The following is a 25,167-nucleotide window of genomic DNA, read 5'->3' as shown; positions in this document are numbered from 1 at the left end:
CCTTTATTTATCACCACAAATAAATAATTTAAATTAAGACTAACGCCACACCTGTGTGTTGGCATATAATTCCCTGCCACATTTGTGCACACCATGTGCAAAGTGGGTAATTGTTGGAGTGTTTTACTACTGCCACATCTTTATTCAGAACATCCAGAGGTGTCTGGGTCAACAGCTTCCTATTTATTCAAATTTATATTGACTAGCTTCAGAAGGCAAAGCTGACAAAATGATTAATTAGACTTTATAACTCATTGGCAGCCTGCAGTTTAATAGAATTAGCAGAGCTTAAGTTCATCTTTAAATACCATGACGGTTTTAATTTTAAAAACGTCAAATTACATTTTTCAGTCAGCACCAGATACGAGACGACTTATTCCAAACTTATGGGAAACCCAAAAAGGCTAAACAGTAACCATGTTTAGGATTGGATTTTTATGGCAATTTAAATCTTTAAGGAACAGATTAATATTTTCTTTTTCCCCACATTAACCAGCTGCACTCCCTGGGTAGGCAGCGAGTGGACCAGGTATGAAGGTTTTTATAGGGTTGGCATGTGGGATTTCTTGTGCTCCATCAAAAATTATTTAAACTGGACCAATTCAACAAAAATAGTGACAAACCCTACAAGGTAGATGTGAAAAGACTTACCAAATCAGTAGTAATGATGGCGTTTTGGTCTTAAATATGAAAAGGTCTACCTGGCCCTCCACAGGGGACATGACTATGAGAGGTGCCACATGTGCTTGTTTCATTGTCAACTCCTCCTGTAAGCTATTGCATTTCAAATACTAATATTTAAGTAATATTATTACATTATACTATTTATATTATATTATATATGTGGTATTATACAATAATATTTATGGTGATTCATATTTATATGCATACAAATTAAGTGGCATTTATACTGAATAAGAAGAATTCTGCTATTTTCCTCTTTATTCATCATCATTTCCATCCTCGGGTGCCATTATGTGACCTGACCTGCAGAAAGACCCTAAGACTTATTGTTCACATTTGCTTTGTTTTTATTTTAAAACATTTTCTAATGCAGAGAAACAAGTTTTATATTACCTTTCTATTTCACTCTGGAATGCTTTCTGCAAAAGGATAGATCAGACAGAGTAATGATATTCGTGCTAATAAGCATTTGTAACTGATAATTTTAGCCTAAGCTGTATTAAATATCAATTTTTACAAGGGATGAAATTTAGCAAAGGTGGACAGCTCTAATAAGAAACGGTCTTAGCATGCAAATCCCCATAATTCCTGTAACAGCTTGCTGTATATTAGTTTTTCAATCCTTATCTAGACCATAAATGTTGAAACTGTAGAAACAGGGGAAATACAAAATTCAGATTATGCTTTGACCCCAGCCATGAAAAACATGTACTTTTAACCAACCACTGAATTTTATAAAAACCCCTCACCCAATTAAAAGAACCCCACTTTGATTTCCAAAGGTTTGCAGTCGTGGCCCCTGTGTTCAAAGCTGAGTATTCCTGCGTTGGTGTGGGACTCAAAAACCCCAAATCCATTCAAAATTCAGGATTTCAATCGTGGTTGAACACTTGTCCTGAGCACAGGCAAAGCAGGGGACTCTGCTGACTTGCCCCTGTACCTTGGTGTCCTTGGAAAACATCTCCCTGGCTCCTCTGCATTCCCAGAACACACGTGAGTTACACCAGCTTGTGAGAAGAAGCTTTGATTTGAAAATAATGCATTAATTTAATATTAATAATGATTTGGCATTAATTCTGAACTTATTCTGTAGTGTTTTACTTCAGAGTCACCCCGGTTTACTTTACAGACACAAAGGGTGTTAAAAAAATTGGTGATTTACACATTTAGGTTGACATCACATATGAAGACCTTTTAAACAATACTTGATGAAGAAATGATGTCTTGGGGGAGATAATAATAGATGAATTGTACAAAAAAAAAAAAAAGAAAAAAAATCTGAGTTTTTGCTGCATATCCAAGAGGAATTTAACACCATGACACCAGAAGCGTGCTCCAGACAGCAAAGGGAAACTGCAAGGAGAGATTTCCAGCAAGGAAAGGGCAAGATCAGAATGCCCACACTCTGCTGCTTTGCATATGATTTACATAAGCACAGACAGGATGAGCCACCCAGCCAACCAGAAACTGAATGAGAGGAGGTGGCAAACAGCAATAGCAGACAGGTCATGATCGTGTGTCAAAACACTGCAAGACCACAGGGAGAAAAAAGAGTGAGAAGCAGGATAAATAGAAAAGGATCTGGAGTTCAGGATATTCAGAACCCCTCAACTAAATGGGTTTTTCTAAAGAGGGCAATTTATTCACAGAATTACAAAAGTTAACCTAGAACTAAGAAACTCACTTATGATACAACACTGATTTTTTGTTTGCTTGTTTGTTTTCACAGACTGATTCTAAATGTTTTACAGTAAACACGTGGGTATTTAGTTTTGGGCCATACTGGCAAGTTCTCATTTTTTTTTCAACGAAGCAGTGGATCTCCAGGACACACAAGCTGCTGGAATTCTAGGTAGCCTTGCTGATGTGCCAAAATTAAAATCATAGAGAAGCACTTTTAGCACCTGCCTGTACTGCATCGATCTGAAAGTAAAGCATGGCACTATTTTTAAGAGTTTTTCACTTGTCCAAGGCAAAGTTAGAAACTCCCAATTAATACACATGCAGCTCTTTTTATGCTTAGAAAAAGTATTTAAAATGGTGTGGTTTCTGCTTGACTTGGTGCCAAATTAAGTGTAAAAAATGTGCAGTTTTTGGAGTAAGCAGATACTCCCCAAAATCTGCATCTCAGTACAAATGAAATTCTTGTCAGTTTTTGCAACTGTGAACAAATGCCCACGAAGTTCAGAACACTCTAAAGCACATAACACAATCTCAGTTTTATAACAGAAAAGTGTCATTTTTATGGACTGCAGCACAAACCTCACTGTTATTTCAGATATTTTGAATTAGAAAAGAAAATAAAATGCACATGGAACACCTTTTATGAAGCCAGAAATATCTACAACATGTAAATAGGCTTCCAAGAAACTGCAAGGCATTAGAGAAGAATAAAAAATATAAAGCTAGTGTATAAATATGCTGGAAATTCAGGGAAGGGGTACATATATATTCCCATAATGTGTAACAAAATCCTATCCTAACTTCTCTGGATATGTCATGAGACAGGAATTACAGTGATTCCATGAATTAGGAGGGAAATTATTTCCAATGGAAAATTATACACTGACTTTTGAACAGTGTGATATTGCGGTTTTGTTCCTACTCTTTATTTATTTTTTGTTTATATTCCTCAGTTATGAGAATCAAGGTTCCCTCTGAACCTGCAGAATATTGGGAACTGACCTGGTTTGATGTGCTGACCAGGAGGAAAACTGCAAACCCACAGAAAAGCAGTTTCAGGGGGGTGTTCCAGAAAATGCATTTTTCTGAAACCTTGATGGAATTCCCTCTTCATTCCAGGAACTGGACAGAATTTTCTTCACAGAGTGGAAGTGGCAGACTGTGATGGCAGGGAAACAGAAAATGGCCAGGGAGGGGGTCTGTGTCCACCTATGGGTTCTCATAAGCAATAGTGACATGTGGGTAAGGAAAACAGATCCCTGGAAATGAAATTAAATGAAATGCAGCAGAAATTTGCAGGTTGGGTTTTGATCATGGGCAAGCTAAGTCAAGAGGCAGCAGAGAAATAAAGCACTGCCTGTTAGCAGTGCAAAATCTGAGTTTTATAGAAAGTGCCACCAGACAGGGCTGATGGTCCTTCAGGAAGAGGCAATTTTCCACTTAAATGCATGTGGATATTAACGTGTGTAGTGCTGTGTAAATGAAGAAGGCAATCTATAAGGGACTTGGAGCAGGCACACTGAATGAGATTCAAAAGAGCCAATTCAGCATATAGGGGATACATGGCTGATCATAGAGCCATAATGAATAACAATATCCCTTTGATGTTAATTAGTTGCACTTGATAAGGCAGTGCTAGAGAGGCTTTACAGCAGTGGGGTAAAGAAAATCAGAATCTCAATAAGGCTTTCAGCATGCTGAAAACAATAAGGATTTTTTAAAAAGCAAAAAAAACAAGAACACTGTCAAGGAGCTCCTAATTCACTAGATCATCCAACCTCCAGAGAAAGAGGAAAGACTTCATAAAAGGCAGAAACAGAAGTATCAAAGGTACAGTTTTGTCAGAAACATCTATATTTCTTTTGCTTTTCCATACTACTGTAATTTTACTCTTTGCCTCTTTTATAATCAACATTTTACTTCCCCAAACCCATGGGGCACAAACAGGGTCACCCAGCCCAGCAAATTGCCACCATCCAAACACTGAACTTGCTCCCTGCTCCTGGATCTTCTTCCTTTGCTGTTTGGGAATCCATCCAGACACCAAAATGCTCAAAGAGTATTCCTGTCAGGCTTCAAAATCCCCAAGTCCAGCTGAAATTCAGGGTTTCATCACTGTTGAACCCTTGTCCTGAGCACAGGAAAGCAGGGGGCTCTGACCTACACCTTGGTGTTGCTGGAAAACAAGAAGTGCTGCTGCTTCCCTGCCTTGGCAATCCCGTGGGAGAGCCCAGCTCAGGGTCACAGGGACATGAAAGGAGAAGTACATATGTGGAAAAGCAATGGAAGAACAAAGGAATTAACCATCCCATAAATAATAATCCAAAAAATCAGAGCAGCAAAATATTTCACTGAATGAGCTCTATAAAACATCCAAAATTCTACTCAACTACACTTTCAACCTTTATATTAGTCTTCAGTTTGGGTAATTTTGTGAGTAAATCAGGTTAGAAAACAAGCCAAAATGATCATAAATATCAAGCACAAATTAAAATTACGGTAGAAAAAGCTCCTGTTCTTACTCCTAAATGATAAACTTCTGGTATCTCAACACATCTGCAGTGATTGTGTTTGCAGCATTAGTTTGATCAAAAAAATAAGAAAACAACCTTATGCATTTCTTATTAAAAAACCCAACCCCCTCCAAAAAACAGATCATACTTTGATTTAGGTTCTTATCAGCTGATAGCCTTAACTTCATGGCTATGTAAGGAGATGGAGGGAATGATTTATTGTTGACTGTCATTCTTTCTGGAGATGAATAATCTTCTTCCTCAGTATTAAAGTGGCTTTCAGGCAAATCAATCAACCATAGATCATGTCATAAGACTGTCTGCTGATGTTAATAAAGCATTTGGTAATAAGGATCTGTATGTGTTGTATTTATAGACACAGAAATGCTATAATGCCCTCTTTAAAAAGGGGACAATTGGCCTGTGGCATTGTTTAAAAATGAAGTTCAACACACAAGTTTCTTATTTCTCCAGGATATTTTACGTGCAAGAGTGCAACAGTTTGCCAGGAATGCTGTCTCAAATAAAGGGATTGAGTGAGGGAGAAAAAAGTCAACTGCAGGTGCAGCCTGAGTAATGAACATTATTAAATTTTATTAATAATGTAAATTATTATGTAAATTATTACATAAACTATTATGGTATTATTATTGTAAATAAAATATCCTTTTACTTATTATTAGCATTCCTGTATTTCCTAGGCTTCCTACATAACCCAAAGATTACCTTTTAGGTTATAAGGAAGAGAGGGATTAATGTGGAACAGCCTATATGTGAAGGCTTACTTTAAACCTGCCTCTTTTCCACTGTATATATCATAAAATGACAAGATAATGGATTGTCAGGGCTGCAGAACACACAACATTGCCCCGTGGAACTCCAGCACAAGCACACAGTCGTTTCCAGGTCAGGTATGCTCAGGAGTGGGTAATTTAAATTATCTATGAATTCTTTCCAGCTACTGAAAATTCATCACCTCCATATCTCCAATAATAAGGGAAAATGACATTTACTGCAGAATTTAAATATTTAGAGGAATGACTGAATAATGACTTAAGGTCATCAAATACAGTTTTGTAATTGAACAATGAAAGAACAAAGAATTAGAAATACATCAAGAGGCTTCTGGGAAATAGGGAAAGTGAATTCTTTCTAAATCCTAAAATTTTGACTTAAATTGTTTGCATATGTCAATTGTTGAGCTCTGCAAGCTGGTTTTCATGATTTGGACATGCCTTTCTATTATCTTTCTATTGCTTTTTAAGTAGAGGTTGACTACTAAGAACAGCTTGAATAAATAGTATTAAATAAATGGTCAGGAAGTAGGATTCCTCAGATTTAAAGGATTCCTCAGAATTTCTGAGTCTCATGATCATGTCTGTATAACATTGCAGACATTTTCCTTATTGGGCAGAGACTTGCCCTGTGGGAGTGAAAAAGCCAAAGCCAGGAACACTGACTCCACAAGGAGAAATAAGATAAGGTACAGCTAAAGCAGCAACCATGCTGGGAAGCTCCTTGCAGTGCAAAAAATTCAGTTTTGAACCACAGATGGTGGAAAACGAGATACTTGGAGGATTCAGAAGCTTTTTGCAGGGATATTGAAATGGGCAAATGAAGTGATCTGGGCAACTCTGAGTTTGGTGTTCACAAGGAAACAATAATTGGTAGTTCAAGGATAAAGAGAACACATTGAAAAAAAATAGGAAGAGATGATGAATCATAGATCAGTTTGGTTGGATTTGGAACAATTATGGAGAGAGCACTTGTAGAGCCATGGAATTGCTAAGGTTGGAAAAGACTTTTGAATTCAGTAAGTGCAGCCATCACCCTGAGCTCGCCACATCCCATTAACCCTGCAAGCAGTGTGGGGGAAGAGTCAGACCCTTGACATTTCCTTGTCTAAGACTAAGCATTTCACTGCAATCATTTCATTCTAATTCATGTGGATTTTTTCCTCCCCCACACCCTTTTCTATTTTTGTCCCCCATTTTCCTTCAAGATGTTGCAGTGGGCCAGGGTTTAGCAGCCTCCTGTGTGGATTTAGTTGAAGAACCAGTTAGATTGGTTACCTGGTTATACTGTGGAGTTATTTCCTTCCCTGATGGCACTGAATTAGATTGCTGGAGTGCAACCTTTACAATCTGTCACTTCTCCAGATCTTTTAAGTGCCGTTGATATCATCCTAGAAATTTCAATCACTAGAGTAGGAATAGCTCTGGAAATTATTGATGTCTATAATAAGGTAATATGTCACGGCAACAATGTCATTTTTGTATGGATTCCAGCTGGTGCAGATATTAAAGGAAATGAAATGGGAGATAAAGCAGTCAAAAAAGCTTTGCAAAATAATTCAGAAGTCATTGAGAAAGAGAATTCGGTCAGTCAACAAACAAAAAATAGCAAAGCCAAACAACTAATTCTGGCAGCTGAAGGTTAGAAAAGGATAAGGCAATTTACAACAGTAGAATATTCTACTGCTGTGCCCAGCTACCAAACCCCACAGAAATGGCAATAAAACTGTGCCCAAGAACCAAATCTGAGAGCAGATGAATTGCATCCAGGTGCTGCAGTGCCTTTTGTTAGATGTCCCTACCAGAACATCCTCACCCAAAACTGCTCCATTGCAAACTCATCCTAACAGACAGAATATTGTTCAGCAGAGGGCAGGATTTCACACACCACTTAAGAAACATCATATTTGTTCAAGTGGACATGTTCTCTTGTTGGAAAAATGTGTATTAAATCCAAATAAAAAAGATCCAAGAGGAATGAAAAATCAAGTTTTACCTTACAGTTTGCAATTACTGGAGCTAAAACTACCTGTTAAGTCATCCTTCCATATTTTTTCAGCTGAAGTATAAGTAAAATCTTAATACCATGAAATTTACAGTGTGTGCTTCCTTCAATGATAGTATTTACCTAAAATAGGTAAAAGTGGGATATTAAGCTCATCTAAAGGCATATTGGATACCTTTGCAGTAATAACCTGAAAAATTGAACACCCCTATCTAAAGACACAATCCCAAATCTGTCCTCTGGCAGTTAAAATCAGGCTGCACAGACATATACAGCAACCTAAATATAGGTAAAAGTAGATATTTGGAAAAGGAAGTTTGGGAGGGTCAAGGTCAGAGCACATTCCTCTTTCCTGTTGAAGAGACAGGATATTTCACACAGAGAGACATTATTTGGGGATAATATCAGCATCAGAAACACGGTGTGGAGAAAGTTTGCTTTTATTTTTACAGTCAGGTCGTGGGAGCTGACACCTGCCCATGCCAGTGCATCACTTTCAATGCCCTCATGCCAACACCGAAGACTTCCCATCATGAAAATCTTATTAAACCTCTGAGCATCAGCTCTGGGCTCTTTTCCTGCCTCTACCATGACAACAATTCCCTATTACACAAGGGCAAGAAAAAGACACCTAAGAACAAAAGTGGAAAAATCATGACAACATATAAAACACGGAGATGGTGTTCTGTGTAAATCACATTTTTAAAAATAGATACATGTTTTAACAGCAGTTCAAACATTAAAAGGAAAATAAAAAAAGTAAAAGGAAGGGAAAAAGAAGTTGAAAATATTTTACCGCCCTCCAGTGGTAAAATGTGAGATGGACAAGAACTGGCAGAGTTTTCGGGGAGTGTTTTTATTTCTTCATCTCTCCTAAAATCTCCCCAAAATATTGCAGATATGAGAAACTTAAATGCTCAAGAGAAGATAATACATGTAGATGTCAAAACCAGGACAAGTATATGAACATATGAATCTCACTGAACTTCTGCAAATCTTTCATCCCTCCCCAGTCTAGGCAATGAATTCCCAGAATGGAGATTTTTATATTCTTAGAATTCTGTTCATAGGATATGAAATTTTAGCATGATCTTGAGAGATTTAACCATTCATGTTAAATCTCTTGTGAGATTTAACCATTCAGTGTGGGGTTTTAATTTTTTTTAATAGGCGAATAGAGGGGAGCCTCAAAACCATCTTTTGATTTAACATGGAAGGCTGCAAACAATGAACTGTGAGCATGCCAATTTACTGAATCAGTACACCCAACATCCAAGCATCTCCATCCCCATGTCCAAGCACACCAACATTGTATTCTTATGGTAATGCTCAGCCAGAAGCATCCAGGGAATGGTTTTTCTGAATGGTAGGTAATCAAAATATAGCCTGATCTTAGGAAATACTTTCCTTGAGTCACTTTTGACACAATGTATTTTTGACAACTTTAACATTTTTTTAATTTCCCCTCCAACAATTAAAATTAATCCATAATAATTTTTCATTAGGTCTAGGTCACTGCAAGGTAGTCATCCTCTTAATGACTTTGCATCAAATTATTTTGGGTCTTGTCTGTAAAACTAGAGATGCCTTTCAACACCTCCTCAAGGAGGAGCAAAATCAAACAATACCTATTGTGCCTCCCCCAGAATCCCTAAATCCAGCAATTTTTCACTGCAGTGGTGCTGGGATGCTGTGGGACATGAGGGTCCCACCCAGCAGTGCAGACCTCAAAGACCCCAGCGTGGTGTCCTGCAGAAACAGCAGCTCTGCTGGACATCACCCTGGTGCCAAAATGTTAATTCCTGCAGAATTAATTCCTGTCCTGTTCCAGCCATCTGAAGCACCATCAGAAGAACCCAGTGAGGGTTTCAGAGTGCTCAATAAAGCAGCACAGCCTGACTGGTCTCTGTGGTGCTGCTGCAGCTCAGCCCAGGGCCCGACTCACAGAGTGCCTGGAGCTGCCCTCCCTGGGCTGCTCGTGCCCAAAACCAGAGCAAACACAAATATTGGAGACTGTCTTGCATACAACCTGTTTGCTCTGCTGTTTATTAATTCCTCATTCAGCTGTGCAAAAAAAACCATCTATAATATCACTTTCAAGCCTGGCTGTGAAGTGGCCAAGCAAACAAGTGTTCACTTCCCTGGGGACCAGCACAGCTCCTTCCCTCGGAGCGCCCCGGTGCCCCTGCTCCGGGGAAAATTCCACTACTGCTCTCCTTCTGCTGAGACATATGACTGCAAACATGCTCTTCTCACAAGCACATAAATGTTTCCTCTCAATCACAGCAAACGATGTCTGTCAGCTGCTCATTTCCTCACACTACATAGTTGCATGCTTTGTATTGAATTGTATTTTCCGTGATGAAATTGTCTTGCCTAATTTGAAATGGAAAAAAAAAAAACAACAACCCAATAAACCACAAAACCCAAACAAAATCAAAGCACAGAAAAACCCAAGGAAAAGCACTGAGCTGTTTGATTACTAAGGTATATGACTTCTCTGAGGAGCTGTGTTTTATAAATTGCTGAATATCTGTGCTGAGGAGGAGCTCAGCAGCTCTCAGGACATACCTGTGAATAATTGACAAAATCAGTTCTGAGCCTAAATCCTCTTCGGAAACTCTCTGAACTTGGGCAGTCTGGGGAAAAAAAAAAGAAAAAAATTCTAATTTTTCTTCTTTGTTATGCTCTGCAGTTCCTCCAACAGCTCCTGCACTTCTGTGACAATAAAACATTAACTGTGGAGCAGAATTTGCAAAAGTTCCTTTATCAAGTCCCTCCCATAACTGCAATCCAGTAATATCACACACAATATCCTTGTGCCAACAAAGCATTCTGTGATTTCAGATGCTTCTTTCACAACTCCAGCTCCCATTACAAAGCAGCTACCAAATGAGAGACCACATTTAACTTTGGACCTCAGAAGTAGTTGATCCTTAGCAATTTTATTCCTATTATAACTTACGCAAAAATACAGCTTTGAATCTGCTCAAACAACTTTTCTGCCACATTTTTTTGTCTGCTCAATCATTTTGTCCTTGTGGAAATGACAGCTATCAATTCCACCTGGGTAGTATAAATGTGCTTGAAGAAAACAAAATGTCACTACTTTCAATTACAAGAGCAGCATATAAATGCCAACTCATTACAGAGTACTTAAAGCTCAAGTCTAAACTTACTATGAATTACTTTCTAAATCTAAATGCCAATATTATACTTAGGAGTATTGATTCAGACATATAAACCTATTTAACTCTCTGGGTCAGAGTTTGTTTATCTTTTGTCAGGAACAGATTACCAAGGCAGGGAGAGCAGTAGTGGGTTTGGATAATGGAAGGAGTTTGCCTTGAGTGCCCAGCTTCATTAAGAGGTGACAAAAGCCTGGGATTGTAATGCATGTGGCATTTCAATGCATGCATCAGGCTGTTTTTATATTTTACATAATACTCAAGTCTGAAATTGGATGCTGAAACTCTGATTGAAAGCAGCACTGTGACCTACACAAACACTGGAGGGACTTAAGAACATGCTTGAAGCTAAACGAGCTCCTCATTGTATTGAGGCTTCAGAGAGGCCCCTCGAAATTCAGTTAATTGGACAAGAATCATTGCATCAAAGGCCAGCCCACACAGTGGAGTTTGTCAGTCACTCTTTGCCAATCCTTATGGAATTACCTGCCTCGCATATTCTAATGAGAATCGTGAGTCTCTAAAAACACAATTTTTGTATCCCCAACCCCTTAGATGCCTCTGCTACCTGACCTTGGCTCCAGAAGTGACTAAATTAAAGGGTCTAACATTACCCTCGAAGATTTCAGAGCTTTTTTCTGGACTCTGGGAAAACTAAATTCCCTTCCTGAAGGCCCACAGACAAAACTCACTACTAAATCCCAAATTTTAACTCAAAACAACGCCTTAGCAGCAGGCAGAAGGATGAGAGAATAAACTTGAGGAATAAACTGGAGGAGAGAATAAACTTGAGGAATTTTCTTTCCCTTATTAATTCAGTGGTACAGGATGGTGGAAATGTCTGTGGGCTGGTTCAGGAGAATCTCACAGGCAGTGAGGCCATACCAGAGCCTGAACCCCAAAATGCTCTGAGCTGGTCCCATTTCTGCTCTGAGCCGAATCTGCTTGCTGGGAGCATTCCAGCAGTGCAGGAGGGTGGAATTGTGGATACAGTCTCTAGGGAAATACAGGTTGGATATAAGGAAAAGATTTTTTCACAGAGAAAGTAATAAACTTCTGGAATGGCCTGCCCAGTGATAGGTTATTCAAATATAGTTATGGTGTATTTTATGTATCATTAAAATATCTTTAGGAAAATATATTTTTTTTTCTTGCAAATGCCTTTGTACAACTAATTTCTCAAATCATCTGAAGACAGCTGTATCCACCGCGTTATGTTTTCTTATTTTCATTATAAAAATGCTTTATGTTACTTTAATGGTGCATTTGTATTTCAAGAGTAACAAGGGTAACCCTTCAAACCTGTGGAATGGAATTTTGGAAGGAACCAGCAGAGGGACCCCTTCAGTTAAAAATTAAAAATAATCCAAAACCCAGCCCTTGAATCCAAACCCACCTGAGCTTTATTTAGGCACAGGCCCAGATAGTGTCAAAAGTACCAAGAGCACAAAAAGTAGCAAATTTCTGATAGAAGACAGTGAAGTTTCACACAAAATAACAAATTCCCTTTTTGTGTTTGTACATTTCCAGTAAAAAGTGTGATATTTTAAGATTACCATTCAATTACATAATACTGAGGATGACTGGAACCCATTTGCTAACTACCACAGTGTCAGGATGAGAGCTGAGAAAATGATCTGGCTGCATTTTATGTTGTTCCCTGCAAGTAAACAGAAAACAGGGCTGTGGCAGGAGCAGAAATTATCCCCCAAACTGCCCTTTCCTTCTTTCAACCACCACTTCCTCAGGATGGAACAGGATGTCCATGGGAATGTGAGCGCTCAATAACAATCCCGAGCTGCAGAGAATGTCTGATTGCAGAAAGGATCCACACTGCTGCAGCTGGAGCTGCAACACTCATTTTCAGAAAGTGTGGTTCTGCAGCAAACACCTCCCAAATGCAGCTTGAATTTGAGGGGAAATTTGTTCAGGGAGTGTGTCTTGTGCAATTGTTGCCATGGCACCTTAGCCAGACGTGCTGTTGTAGAAATAATTAATTTTTCACATTGCAGAAACTTGGTATTGTAGAACTTTCTGCTTTTTGTTCTTCAGTTCTGGGAACTCCCAAAATAGTATTTCTAGTAAAAAGTGGTAGCACCTTTATAAGCAATGTTTGCTCACACTGCAATGTGACAGCCCCCATGCTCCTAGAACATGTATTCTAAAAAAAAACCTGTAAGCTATGAAATTCTGGAAATGCAAATTCAGAAAAGATCTTATTGTGCTGCCTGCTTCCCAATGGTTTACAATGTTCTAAAACACCAATTCCATGCAAAAGGCAACACGGGCCAGCACACAGCTCTGCCTCACATTGAGAATAAAAAGCAAATCAGGTACCAACCACTACAGATTGAACCTGGTTTTCTCTCTTAAATACATAATCCAGTCAGAGACCCAAAAGAGCTTTGAGGAAAAGCATCTTGATTTTTAATTTCTATTAATATTCCATAAATTATCTTATTTACAGAGAAAAAGGTAACCTGGAATCTGTAAACCCCTCAGCTCTTTCACAGATAGACAAAATTTACAATCCAGTAAATCACTCTGATTGCACAGAGAACTGATGGCAGGTGTACCTTTGAACCTATTTATTAATTATGATACTAAAAGATTATTTTTTGTCACTATAAGAATGAGATAATAACAATAGCAAGACACAAGGAAGTAATTTCCTGCATACAACACAATACTTTCACAGTGCTCTTTGTCTAAAAATTCATCTCCTTCCTCTTCAGGCTGTTTTGAAACTTCAGTTCTTCCCTCCCTGCAATTTTCTCCTATTCTCTTATGTCACTTAATAACTCAAGTCCTCCTTCAAATATTCTTACACTTGCATGGCCTTGCAAACTAAAGAGTTTGTCTGCAGAAAGGGATTCTATTTTTTTCAAATTTCCATCATTTTTGATAGACATGTAAAAAATTACCTAGGTTTAAAAAAACACTTGGGGAAATAAGTTTTTGAATATCTATGCCAAAGTGATGGAGAAATTTATAAATGTATCAGAATAGCAACATGGGAAATAACAGGAAACAATTTGCAGAGAATTATTTTATGGCAGGACTGTTCTGATAATTTGCCAAGATAAATTTTTCATTTAGTGTTTTAACAAAAGAGACAACCTAAACATTAAAAACATATTCTCCTCTCTATTGACTGATTATCTTGAGCTCTCTTTTCCACAATCCTGATACCTTTTGGGTTCTCCTGCTCCCAAGAACTGCTAAAAAGGAATGAAATCCTATTGTATTTACCAAAGCATACACAGGAATTCTTTCCCCCATGTGCTGATAAGGATCCCACTGAGGACAGATGGCAGATGCTAATTCCTACCCAGCTGACACACAGAGGGTTTTTGATCACCATGTAGGCAAGGAATAGAATAACTTGTGAGTTAGTTTGGAAAACTCAGGAGATGACCAGAACTTGCTGGGCAGAAAGCATATGGCCAGCAGAACTTGAAAGAAATGAGCAGGTTTGGGATTATTGCATCTGACTTCTCTAATCTGACTATTTGAGCATTTGGGGAATTTCTACAAAGGTTTCTTACTTCATACATTTATAAAAATATGCAAGAAATTGAGAATTTGAGGATCTCTAAGCAGTATCTATATATATCACTGTCTGTGAAAACTATATATATACTGATATATTTTACAATCTCCACTCGCATTTCCAACTCTTGAAGTTTTGCAGCACTTTCATAGTAAAGGCAGATTAATTCTTGGCTTTTTGGGATTACAGAAACTCCTCACTAGTAATTTAAATGTGTGTGACATTTCTGGAGTGCACAGTTAAAGAGAAAGGGAGGAAAATAAAAATTCAGAACTAAAGGTCCCTAAACATCCTTCCTGTTTGTTAAAGGTTAAGGTCTGAGTGCAGTTCAGTGCTTGAAGAGCACATCAAACCCAGTGTTCCTATAGCACAGGGGTAACAAATTCAATTCCAAATGCATTTAAATATGGATTTTCTCCCTGTACATTTATCTCTAACTAAAGGCTGCCCCTGCTATACAGCCTTTGCAGCAGAACTCTATTTTCTATTTCTCAGCAGCAGGTGGCTTCCTTCTTCCTGTGTTAAAATTCAACAGCTTAGTCCTACAAGACACCACAGATTTAAACAAGTGGCCTTTCTGAATGAATAGAATTTACTTTAATGAGCAAATTTAAAAAAAAAAAAATTATTAATAATAGGGGAAAATAGAGTAGAGAAAATATGAAATATCTCAGATTTTCTTTTTCTTAGAGAATTCAATTGTAATGGGTCATCACAATAAAAACCCAAGATTAGAAAATCTCTAAAATAAAGAACTGTACTATTCTGTTTTCATATTGTCAATCCTTACTTATTTAAAGTTTGTGCAGTGTTATCTACACTACTCTGAATCCAATGGCAAAACAATTTTTGAAAGCTCAGCTGGGGAGATGAACTTGCCATAAATTATTTTCAAAGGTATTGCTTGGCTTTTAAAACAATTATTTCAATGGCATTTATTTTTTTCCCCAAAGCAATGCCAACTATTGCCTTACATAACTTTTATTTAATTGAAAATCAATAAAACGATACTCATATAACCTTGGCATTCAAAAATGACATTTCTCCTTTGTTTTTACAGCACACACAACAAACAAAAAAATCAATGCTTTCTCTCTCCACACTTGGATAAAAAGGATAATAAAGCAGCAGGCTCACAGTGCTGCATGATATTGATTGTGGAGTCTCTCAAGATAAATTACTAAGATTTAAAATTATTCTTGGTAAGCCAGCACTACATATTTTTTTATCAGTTTTCACTGATAGTCACATTTGAGGGAATGTGAGTATCAGTACATGAGCTAAAATACATTACACTGGGGGTAATTCTTTGTAAAACTCTTCAATGAATAATGCACTCAAGGAGCACATTTAAAAGTGAATATATTACATATTTTTTTTCTGTAGAGAAAAATGGTGCACGTTTTCTAATCAAATTCATTGAGACACTCCAATACTTGCGTAATACCTGGACAAATACATTGAATAGATGTACATTTGCTTGCAGTTTTTAGCAAAAGAAAAATTTAGGACAAGATAAAAGAAAGAAAAATTACTTTATTTTTATTAAAAAAATAGCTTTTCAAGATAGGCCTTTTGGGTGAATATTATAGTACAGGCTAGACCTAACAAGGATTATTTATGAAGTATATTTATATTGTGTTATATTATTTATATTGCTAATATTATTGGTTAGCTATTGTTTATATTATTTTTATAGTATGTTATATTATTTATAAAGATTGTCTTGAAAAGAAATTAAAGATAAGAAATTTTTCTGTGCCATCTTAAAGGGCAACTTTTTATATGCCACCTTGAAAGGATTGCTTTAAGAGATATTTAAATTTGAAGTTAATTTCAACATGAATGTATCTTAGCAACTTTATTTTCACAGTAAAATTCTAATGAATCATTAGCTGCCACTTAAACGTGTAAAAAAATAATTGAGTCTTATATGTTATAACTGAAAATTTATTACAGCCTTTAACTCGGAGGAAAATGGAAAACACACAAAGGTTTTAGAGGGCTGCAAGGGGTATATTGCTGACTATTATTCTATAAAATAAATTAAAACTGCTATCAAAGTCTAACTATAATTCATCTTGGGGTGTTTTCTGGTCTGCTAAGATTCTTATCACTACCAACAGCAGGCCATAAAATGTTTAATATGGTATCTGTATCTTTCTCCTCAAAGGACATCGTTAGCTCACAAAAACACTCAAATTCTAGCTCCAACTCTCCAGAATTTTTACTTCTTTTGCTTTGCAATTATCCTGCAGGAAATATTTCTATAATTCCAAGGAGACTTTGGATTTCTAGAGGGGTGTTGGAGGCAATGCCATGTAGAGACCAGGGGATGTCCTGCGATCCTCTGTTCCTCGCCGTGGTGCTGGGCAGGCACCACGGGGACCAAAAGTGACAAAAGTCCTCAGGAAACGGCCCCGGCAAAGGCGTTGTTTAATGTGGATGCTGAGGGAAGTGCCACGGAAAGCATTTATCAGGAGCTTCCATCCAGAGAGGAAATATGTTGTAGGGAAAAATGCAACTATTACTCAGCAGGCCAAGGGCAAAGGAAATAGGAAATGGGTTAGAGAGTTCTCTGAAATAATCTGTCACTGAAACGTGAGAAAACAGCCCCGTGTGCTGCCGGTCCTGCTGGTTTAAAGCCTTCCACGAGTCAGGATCCGTCTGCTGCCTTGTGCCATTATCTGAAAGTTGGCTCCTTCCAATTCGGGCTTCTTCAAGGTAGGATAAAAAGCTTAATTTGGGTCTTATCTTGACACATCGTTTGCATGTTTATTATTTGAGCCTTTGGAGTAACTCATAGGAAAGTCGTGAGCTTATCACGGAAACAATACATCTCAGAAATGCTGCAAGGGTTGGCTTTGGGGCTTTGTACAGCCTGCACAGAAATGCCAACGAGTCAGCCAAAATGTTTTAGGGATGTCAGAGGGACAGAGCACAGCTCTGGAGGATGCCACCTCGGAGTCTGCCAGGGCTGGGACAAGGGGTGCAGCAGTGCTTTTGGGAGCAGAGAGGAAACCTCCTCAAATGCTGCCATGAGGGGATAGAAAAAGAGATGGTGTTCTGAACTCTGCATTTTTAACTTTGAAATACTCAACTCTGCAGGTACTAAATCTCAAGTACGCCTTCATTGCTGGTAATAAAGGTGCTTGTATCAATGAAGACAAAATAGATACTTATTAAAATTTGATTTTTGATGTTTTTATGATAATAATGTTGGTCAAATGAAGAGAACAGTCAGTCTTTACACAAAGGGATACTAACACTCCTTCCTTCAGACAGATCTTGTGTTCTCCCCATTGATTAAAAAAAACCGCAAACAACTTTCTCAAAAGAAATCATAATGGCTGCAATTAGTGTTGCATTATCTTTTGAATTCCAGTATCCTTGACTTCCTATTCAACAAAATATTACTGAAATTGTAGCAATTCCCTAGGTTTGACAGATGATTTCCATGCTTATCTGAAAACACAGCAGGAAAGAGAGAGAAGTGCATTATATGGAATATTCACACTAATTCCAGATATCAATAATATGAAACAATGCTCTCTAGGTGCTTCAGCAGAGAGGCCCCTCCAGAGGGTGATTTAGAACAAGCAAATTAGACTCTCTGATGTGAATGGCACTCAGAAGGCTCGTGAAGCCAGGCAAAGTGAATATGTCCTACAATGGATAGGACATATGCTCCTCTCAAGAGCATAGGAAAAAAATACAAGCCAGGAAGAAGAAGTACAGGAGGAAGATAATCAGCATGATTGCAATCTTGCACTCAACTGGGTGCTTGCCTTTGTCTGTCTGCTCTCCTGCCTCCATTGTTCACTCTCCATATCTTTACCCTCACACCACTTTCTGTTTTAAACTACAATACCATGTGTTCCTCACCACTTCCTTAATTTATAATGTAGATAAACAAATGACTTCATCCAAAAGGATTCCACTAGACAGTGTGCTCACACGCCTCAGTGCTTACCACATCTCTGAAGGAGACTTTCGTTTTTTCTCAATGAGCAGAGGAAGTGGATCTTACAAAGCATCTCCTCAGTGAGGAAAAAACAGGTTAAAGTTATCTCATTCATAAAGGTTGATAACTACAAGAATGATAAAATGACCGTGGCTGATGCAGAGAAATTTTACAGTAAAATAGTGAAAAGCAACAGAATTGAAAAGCAGGGCACAAGTGCAGAAGAAATTTCAACTTAGGTTGGCTGAAAAAGGGCGAAGGAATGACAGAGATTAGTCAGGAGATGAGATCAGAAAGCATTAAAAACATTCTCAGGTATTTTTAGTGATAAAGACATTCTTGGCTTTGTTTTTATTTCTCTAATCGATTGTGCTTCCCTCTGCAACACTGTGGGGACTGGGAGGAGTTCCAGTTGTGTGTGGCTGGAGCTCTGGGCACACAGAGATCCTGCCAGGAGCAGATGCTCCGTGCTGGGCTGGGCATCCTGGCTCTGGGAACACCTCCAGAGGCAGCTCAGGAGAAGAGCTGAGAGCCCAGTGCCCACCCTGGGGCTGCCAGAGCTCTGCCCTGGCTGCTTCTCCAGCTCCTTTTCCTTTGGGAGGAAGGCTGAGAGCACAGGGGAGCAGGGCACCCCACAGGTGCCTGGGGTGGAAGCAGGATGCAGACACAGGACTGCAGAGCAGACACAGGACTGCAGAGCAGACACAGGACTGGAGAGCAGACACAGGACTGGAGAGCAGACACAGGACTGCAGAGCAGACACAGGACTGCAGAGCAGACACAGGACTGGAGAGCAGACACAGGACTGGAGAGCAGACACAGGACTGGAGAGCAGACACTGCCTCCAGGGCTGCTCTGAAGCTCAGATGCAGCAGGTGATGCCAACAACTCATTTCCAACAACGCTCTGTTGTGAATGGAAAAGATGAATGGAAAGGATGCTGAAGCAATTTTCATACTGCACTTCTTATTTTTATTGTATAAGTCAAGTGGCTTGGCAGCAAAAAAAGGGTTAAGATGAATACATGAAGAAAATAATCCAATTGCTTCCGAGATTCATGACTTTTCTATATAATTAGATAGTTCTGCCTTTTTTTAAGCATTGGGTACACTAAAGCTCTGTAGGTAGTGATGACAGCTGACTGTACAAACGCCTGCATGAAGTGAGAGATCAGATCCAGAGATTTCTTTAGGAGAGCTCATTCCAAAAACCTCCACCACCTTGCTGGCAGCATCAATAAAAGGCACTGCTCTTGCCTAATTTGCTTGTGCAGTAGAGCTGATCCCCATTGGAACACATTTGGAGAATAAGGGTGGGAATATCACAGGGAGAAGGAAGTTTGCAATCCTCTTGCTCTTCCTGTAAATATTGCATGGATATCTAGAAGATTTAGATTCAATTGTAGAACAACCTGTCTGGTTATTTTAATTTTTTTAAGCAGTTAATGAATTCTGCTATTAAGTGTTGGTAGACATATTGTGACATCTGCTGAAAAACAGCCAATATCTGTATTGCTTTGTAATCCTAGAATCAAGATATTTAACTATTTTTGTTAAAATCTGAACAATTTCAGACTGCAACAAGAACATACTGCCCTCACTCACACTGTCAAAGACTTACCAAAGAAAAAATACCCCTGAGAAAACCCTGAGTAGAGCAAGGTAATGCATCATTTTAAGTAGGATTTTTACAAACCATGTCTAATAAGTATTATGTACTCACAGGAGCATACTCTGGGGCAGGAAAACAAGAACTAATAACTTTTGAGGAAGTGACCATTTTCCATTTGGAAACTGCTTTTTAACACAGCTACAGCCTTACAAAGCAAGGGACCTTAACTCTGTCTCTTCTGATGAGACATAATTGATTTCAAGCTAGATGGGGTCAAATATATTCTGTGCAAATACAGAAGACAAAAATAATGATGCCAGGATATGTGAAACAGCTGAATCCACAGATGCCCATTTTAGAGAACAAATACCAACTTACTGTGGGCTACAGAAAAGGCGAGTCATCTTTATCTAATACATACATATGTGAGGATATATAGATATTATGAAATTATTATAAATTTATAAATTATTTTTAAAAGTTTTCATTGCCCACTTGGCCATAGAACATACCTGGGTAAAAACAATTCTCATGGCCACTACATGTTGAGTAGCAGTGCTCAAAAGGTTGATGCAATGAGTCTTCAAGTCAAACAGATAAGGCAGGATTTCACTACTTGACTACAATATCAAAAATAAAATTGCATAATGTGAAGTGTGCAACACTTGAATGTTTTGCTCAGAAAAGGAACAGGGCTGTCTGCTTCTGTTTCACTTAAGAAAATGTGAAGACTTTACATAAAACCTTGTTTACTACATGTGGGATAATTAGCTTGTCAAATATTAAGACAGTGTCAGTTCTGTTCCATTAGCTAGCTGAAGATACTATAAATTACATGGAAAATGTCCAAGGAATAATAATATCAAGGAACACCATGCCCTGGAGGAGCTTTGGTGATGGTTTTCTTCCTCTCCCTCGCTGTAAATCCTCTGCAGAGAATTTTTAGACAGAAAGGTCCCCAAATTTAGCCCACAGACTGGAGTGTAAATACCCAGAAGGGGAGATCAGCTCCATCAAAGTCTGCGTGTCATATTCTATTTACAGCCCGACCCAGAGGCTGATGGTTGGGATAACACGGTGCAGAAGAGGCTGAGCAGGGCCAGTGGGATGGAGGAGCTGGAATCCTCCTTTCCCTTCCCACAGCCCATGGACACACATCTGCCACAGCAGCAGGGCCTGGCCAGAGCTCCCTCTGTTCCCTGCACCAAAATGCAGCTTAGCACCTTCTCCCAAACGCTCTGGAGTGCTCAGCACAAATAACTGCACTAAAAATAACCTGCAAAAATATGCACCAGGGAAAAAGGCAGCGTCTCAAGGCAGCTGTCTGCTTGGCTCTGGTGGAGCTCTAGGAAATCTCAGAGAGCTGGCTTACTCTCAGAAATGAGCAGTGGGATGGTTTTGCTCTGTAACTCCATTTAAAGAGGCTAGATTGATACAAATAAAAGCAAATAAAATTAAAGGTTACAGCATTTTTAATGCTCTTCGTAAATTTTGCTGTTAAGTGATACCAATAGTCATAAATAGGTGGATTCAAAAGTCACTGACAAAGGGATAAATCCCTTTAACTGCAGCAATTCTGTGGGGCCTTTTTCTTGGGGTAAACCTGGATTGTCACAGTCTATTTCATGGATCTTTGCAATTACATGTGTAACAATTTAGAATCAGGGAATAATTCAGGCTGGGGACATTCTCTGAAGGTCCCAGCCCATCTAGCCCAACCTCCCTGAAAGAGGCAGGGTCAACTATGAAATGCTAGTTAAAATTGAATTTTAATAAAATCAGATATACAAAGACTTATACAGTAAGAGCAGAAAGATGATACTCCAGTAAATACTTCCATATCAGATCTTCAATTAGTAACATTTAACAATCATTGGGACACTACCAATATTAGGGAAAAGAATGTTTTCTATAAAATGATTGAATTTTTTTTCTATTTATCCATACTTTCCCAAGCATAAGAGTTGGGAACCGATAATCTACCTGGTTTGCAGTCCTCTGGAGGAAGCAATGTGGGATCACAAGGAATGGATTATTGTGTCTGCTCATGACTGATCCAGATACATCCACGGAGTTTGGTCTGGCAATAACGGAGAAAATAGCTTGAAAATATCACATTTTGGATGTGGGCTGAAAAGACTGATAGTTTCTAGCAGAAGGAAATGTTCTCCCTCTTCTTTGAACTACCTCAGGCCATGCATTTTTGGGGAGCAAAAGAGTCTGTGGTTGCCACTGACAACCTGGCCCACGAGGATTTGGTGTGGCTTTGCTGTCTGACAGGGTGAGGTACAAAGGAATGCCAATGCCTCCCAAACCCAGCAAAATCCAAAGAGAAAAGCAAACTGCAGTGCTGATAATATTTCAGCTTTTGGTTTAAGGGATTTAAGGATCTTAACTTTATAAAAATGTTTTTTAAAATTCCAATACTAAAAAGTGTAATTACAATTCCAATACTCTCAGCTCCAGTTTTTGCTTTTTTTTCTCTGTGCCTACTGTTCATGCTGTCAACACTTGTCTGGTTCATTTTGGTGTCTGAGAACTCTCAGAATTACAAAATAAATGTACTGTATCAAAAAGCTTGAGACATGAAGACTTGTACAACAGCTTGTATTACACTACATCAAAATGGGAAAGAATTTGTGACACCGTTATCAGCTTGTGAGAGCTGATATTGCACACAGGGAGTCTCTGGAGATACCAGGAGGGATTGAAGCTGCTCCTGTAATCCAGCAAGCTCAGGTCAGAAAGCTCTGATAGGCAGAAGTAATGGTGCAGAGCAGACCAGATAACCCCCAGCAAATAAATAATTTGTGTGGCCATAAGGAGAAACTCTGTAAGTATATGGGAAATATTAGATCCTGTCCTCATTTCCATTCTTGATTTGGGAGGCATAATGAAAAAGTATCTTTTAAAAAAATTAGAAGTTTTTCCATATGCCACTTTTGAATGTTGACTTGATTCATCTGTCAATAAGTCAAATGAAAAAAAGTGGTTTTTTTGTTTTCTGTACCTGACTGTTCAGTGAGGCTTGGGTTAAAGACGTTCCATTGCCTTGTGGGGTGAAATTCATAAGGATGCATCTAATGATCTCTTTTTCCCTAACAGCTTAAACTATTTCCTTTTCCCTCAAGTCCCTCTAACTGCTCTTCATTCGGACTTTACACAAACTCTTTCCCCTCCACTGGCTCAGAACCTTGTCATCCCAAATCCCTCAGGACACCACTTCCCTTTCAATTTACTGCCTTTCTCTGCTTTCCTGCCTCATTCTCTCCATCAGCCCTGCAAACCCTTCCTCCTTTCCAGCTGCTCCTCAGTGGGGACAAGCAGTTGGCAGAGGAGGGGAGCCAGGACAGGAATGCCACATTTTCTGCATCTTTGACACTTTTACAGACCCCTGACCACAGTAAACACTTGGTGTGGCTGAAGTGCATGTGGAGTGATTGGCAATGAGCTGTGAACTGGGACAGTCTTGGGAGGAACAACCACTCTCAAGTTGAACAGAGGTAGAAAAGACATAAGAAATAATTCTTACATAACCCTAGAATATGTCTGGAGGCTTTTTTGAAACATGGTTTCAGTACTTTTTCAGAAATTCAGTTTCTTTGCTGACAGCAATATTTTTATCATTTGCACCACAGCTTTTATTATTCATCTAACTCAGTTATTCTGAGTTATTATTATTATGAGTTATTCATATTTGGATGTTTATTCATCTTGTATGGATTAGAGCCTTTCACTAAGTGTTAATTAAGAATTTGAATATATAACTTAGTTTCCTAAGCAGATATCCAGCACAAAACCTCTACTAAAGAAAGGAAAATCTGCCTGGTTTTAAAGAACAGCAGATCAAAGCTGCCTGAGAAAAGGAATGGTGTCTTGTAAGAGGACTAGGATTGCTTTCCAAAGGCTACTCTTAATCCTTTCATATAATATTCATACATGGAAGTAAACTCAGGTCATGCTTCAAATAACTTATTTCAGAAATTAAGTTCTGAAGCCTAACTTGAATATTTGTCTAAAAATAGTAAACACGTGACCACAAAAAGCTTAAAGCTGAGTTCCTTTAAATCCTAATGCATTTTGGAGTATTATTGGAGAAGGTCAGAAAAAAAGGCCATGGAAATGAATTCAGTGTTGCTGATATAGTTTGATGACAGATATTTTTTTAATACATCAACTTCAAATAATTTTTGAACGTGACTTTAATGCACCAGAAAAGCTCTGCACAAGTTGAGATCTCTAACTACACAAAGGGCAGGAGCTCATATATCTGGTGACCAACATCTTCAAGGCTTGCAAATAACGACAGAACAGGAACTGGACAAAGCTGGTAAAACTGGAAAATATAGGAAATAAAACGACTATGCCTCCATTTCCATTTCTAGTGACACAAAATCTCCTCCTAGACAAGGGACTGAATTCATAAGACATGCCATGGTGTCACCTACTAAAGACACTAAATGCTTTAACAGCAAGTTAGGAACAATCATCCCTGGATCCTGGATACTTATTCTCATCCTAAATCTGTTTTGTGAAGCCATTAGCTCAATCCATTCAGTCAGACAAAAGTTATAGCAATTGAAAAATTATAAAAATATGACTGAGTTCTCTTATTCACCAAAAGAAAGAAGCAGAAGAAATATATCTTATATGAAATTTACTTCCGTGTTATAGTTTAGTGTTTGGAAACATCTTCATAAAGATTATTTAAGTCCTATATTGCTTAAATAGACACTGAAAATTATTTTGCTGCTATCCCTTACTGAACTGCTGAAAGAGAATTAGCTTCCAAGAGGAAACAAACAGTTGGAGGCTTTATTTGAAAATCTAAGAAATAAGAAGTCAGTCATTTAAGGAACCATTTTCTCTCCATCTAAACAACTCAGTGATACTTCTTTCAAATATATTTTGTTTGAAGAAGTATTTTCTAGATAAGAAAGAACCACTTGTCTTTCATCTCCTTGGTTCATAGGCTCCTTCAGTAAATTTTTCCTTCAGCATTTTAATTGGCTCCCAGTACTGTTCCTACTGAGGGAAGCACTAAATCACAATAGATTTATAAGTGTTATAACTATATTTTAAGAGGTACCAGTGGGTTTGTTATTAGTATTCTGCTGTAACAGGAAAAGGACTAGCTCAAGAAACAAAAAATCTGATGTCTTTGTGGCACAC

The 25,167-nt window shown here is 38.3% G+C and overlaps 1 long non-coding RNA gene across 1 annotated transcript in view; it reads right to left on the bottom strand.

The window, feature by feature from the left end:
- LOC110471132 (uncharacterized) overlaps window positions 1–20,553 on the bottom strand; it is a 109,779-nt gene extending 89,226 nt beyond the window's left edge. The window contains exons 1-2 of the long non-coding RNA XR_002465535.3: window positions 20,508–20,553; window positions 10,251–10,318 (exon numbers count right to left, since the gene is read on the bottom strand). This is a non-coding gene — a long non-coding RNA (uncharacterized LOC110471132). The remainder of the gene's footprint in view (window positions 1–10,250; window positions 10,319–20,507) is intronic.
- Between the last annotated feature and the right edge of the window lie 4,614 nt (window positions 20,554–25,167).

Source organism: Lonchura striata, chromosome 14 (assembly GCF_046129695.1).
Source record: "Lonchura striata isolate bLonStr1 chromosome 14, bLonStr1.mat, whole genome shotgun sequence".
Lineage (NCBI taxonomy): Eukaryota > Metazoa > Chordata > Aves > Passeriformes > Estrildidae > Lonchura > Lonchura striata.
This window is presented reverse-complemented; position numbering and strand designations above follow the sequence as displayed.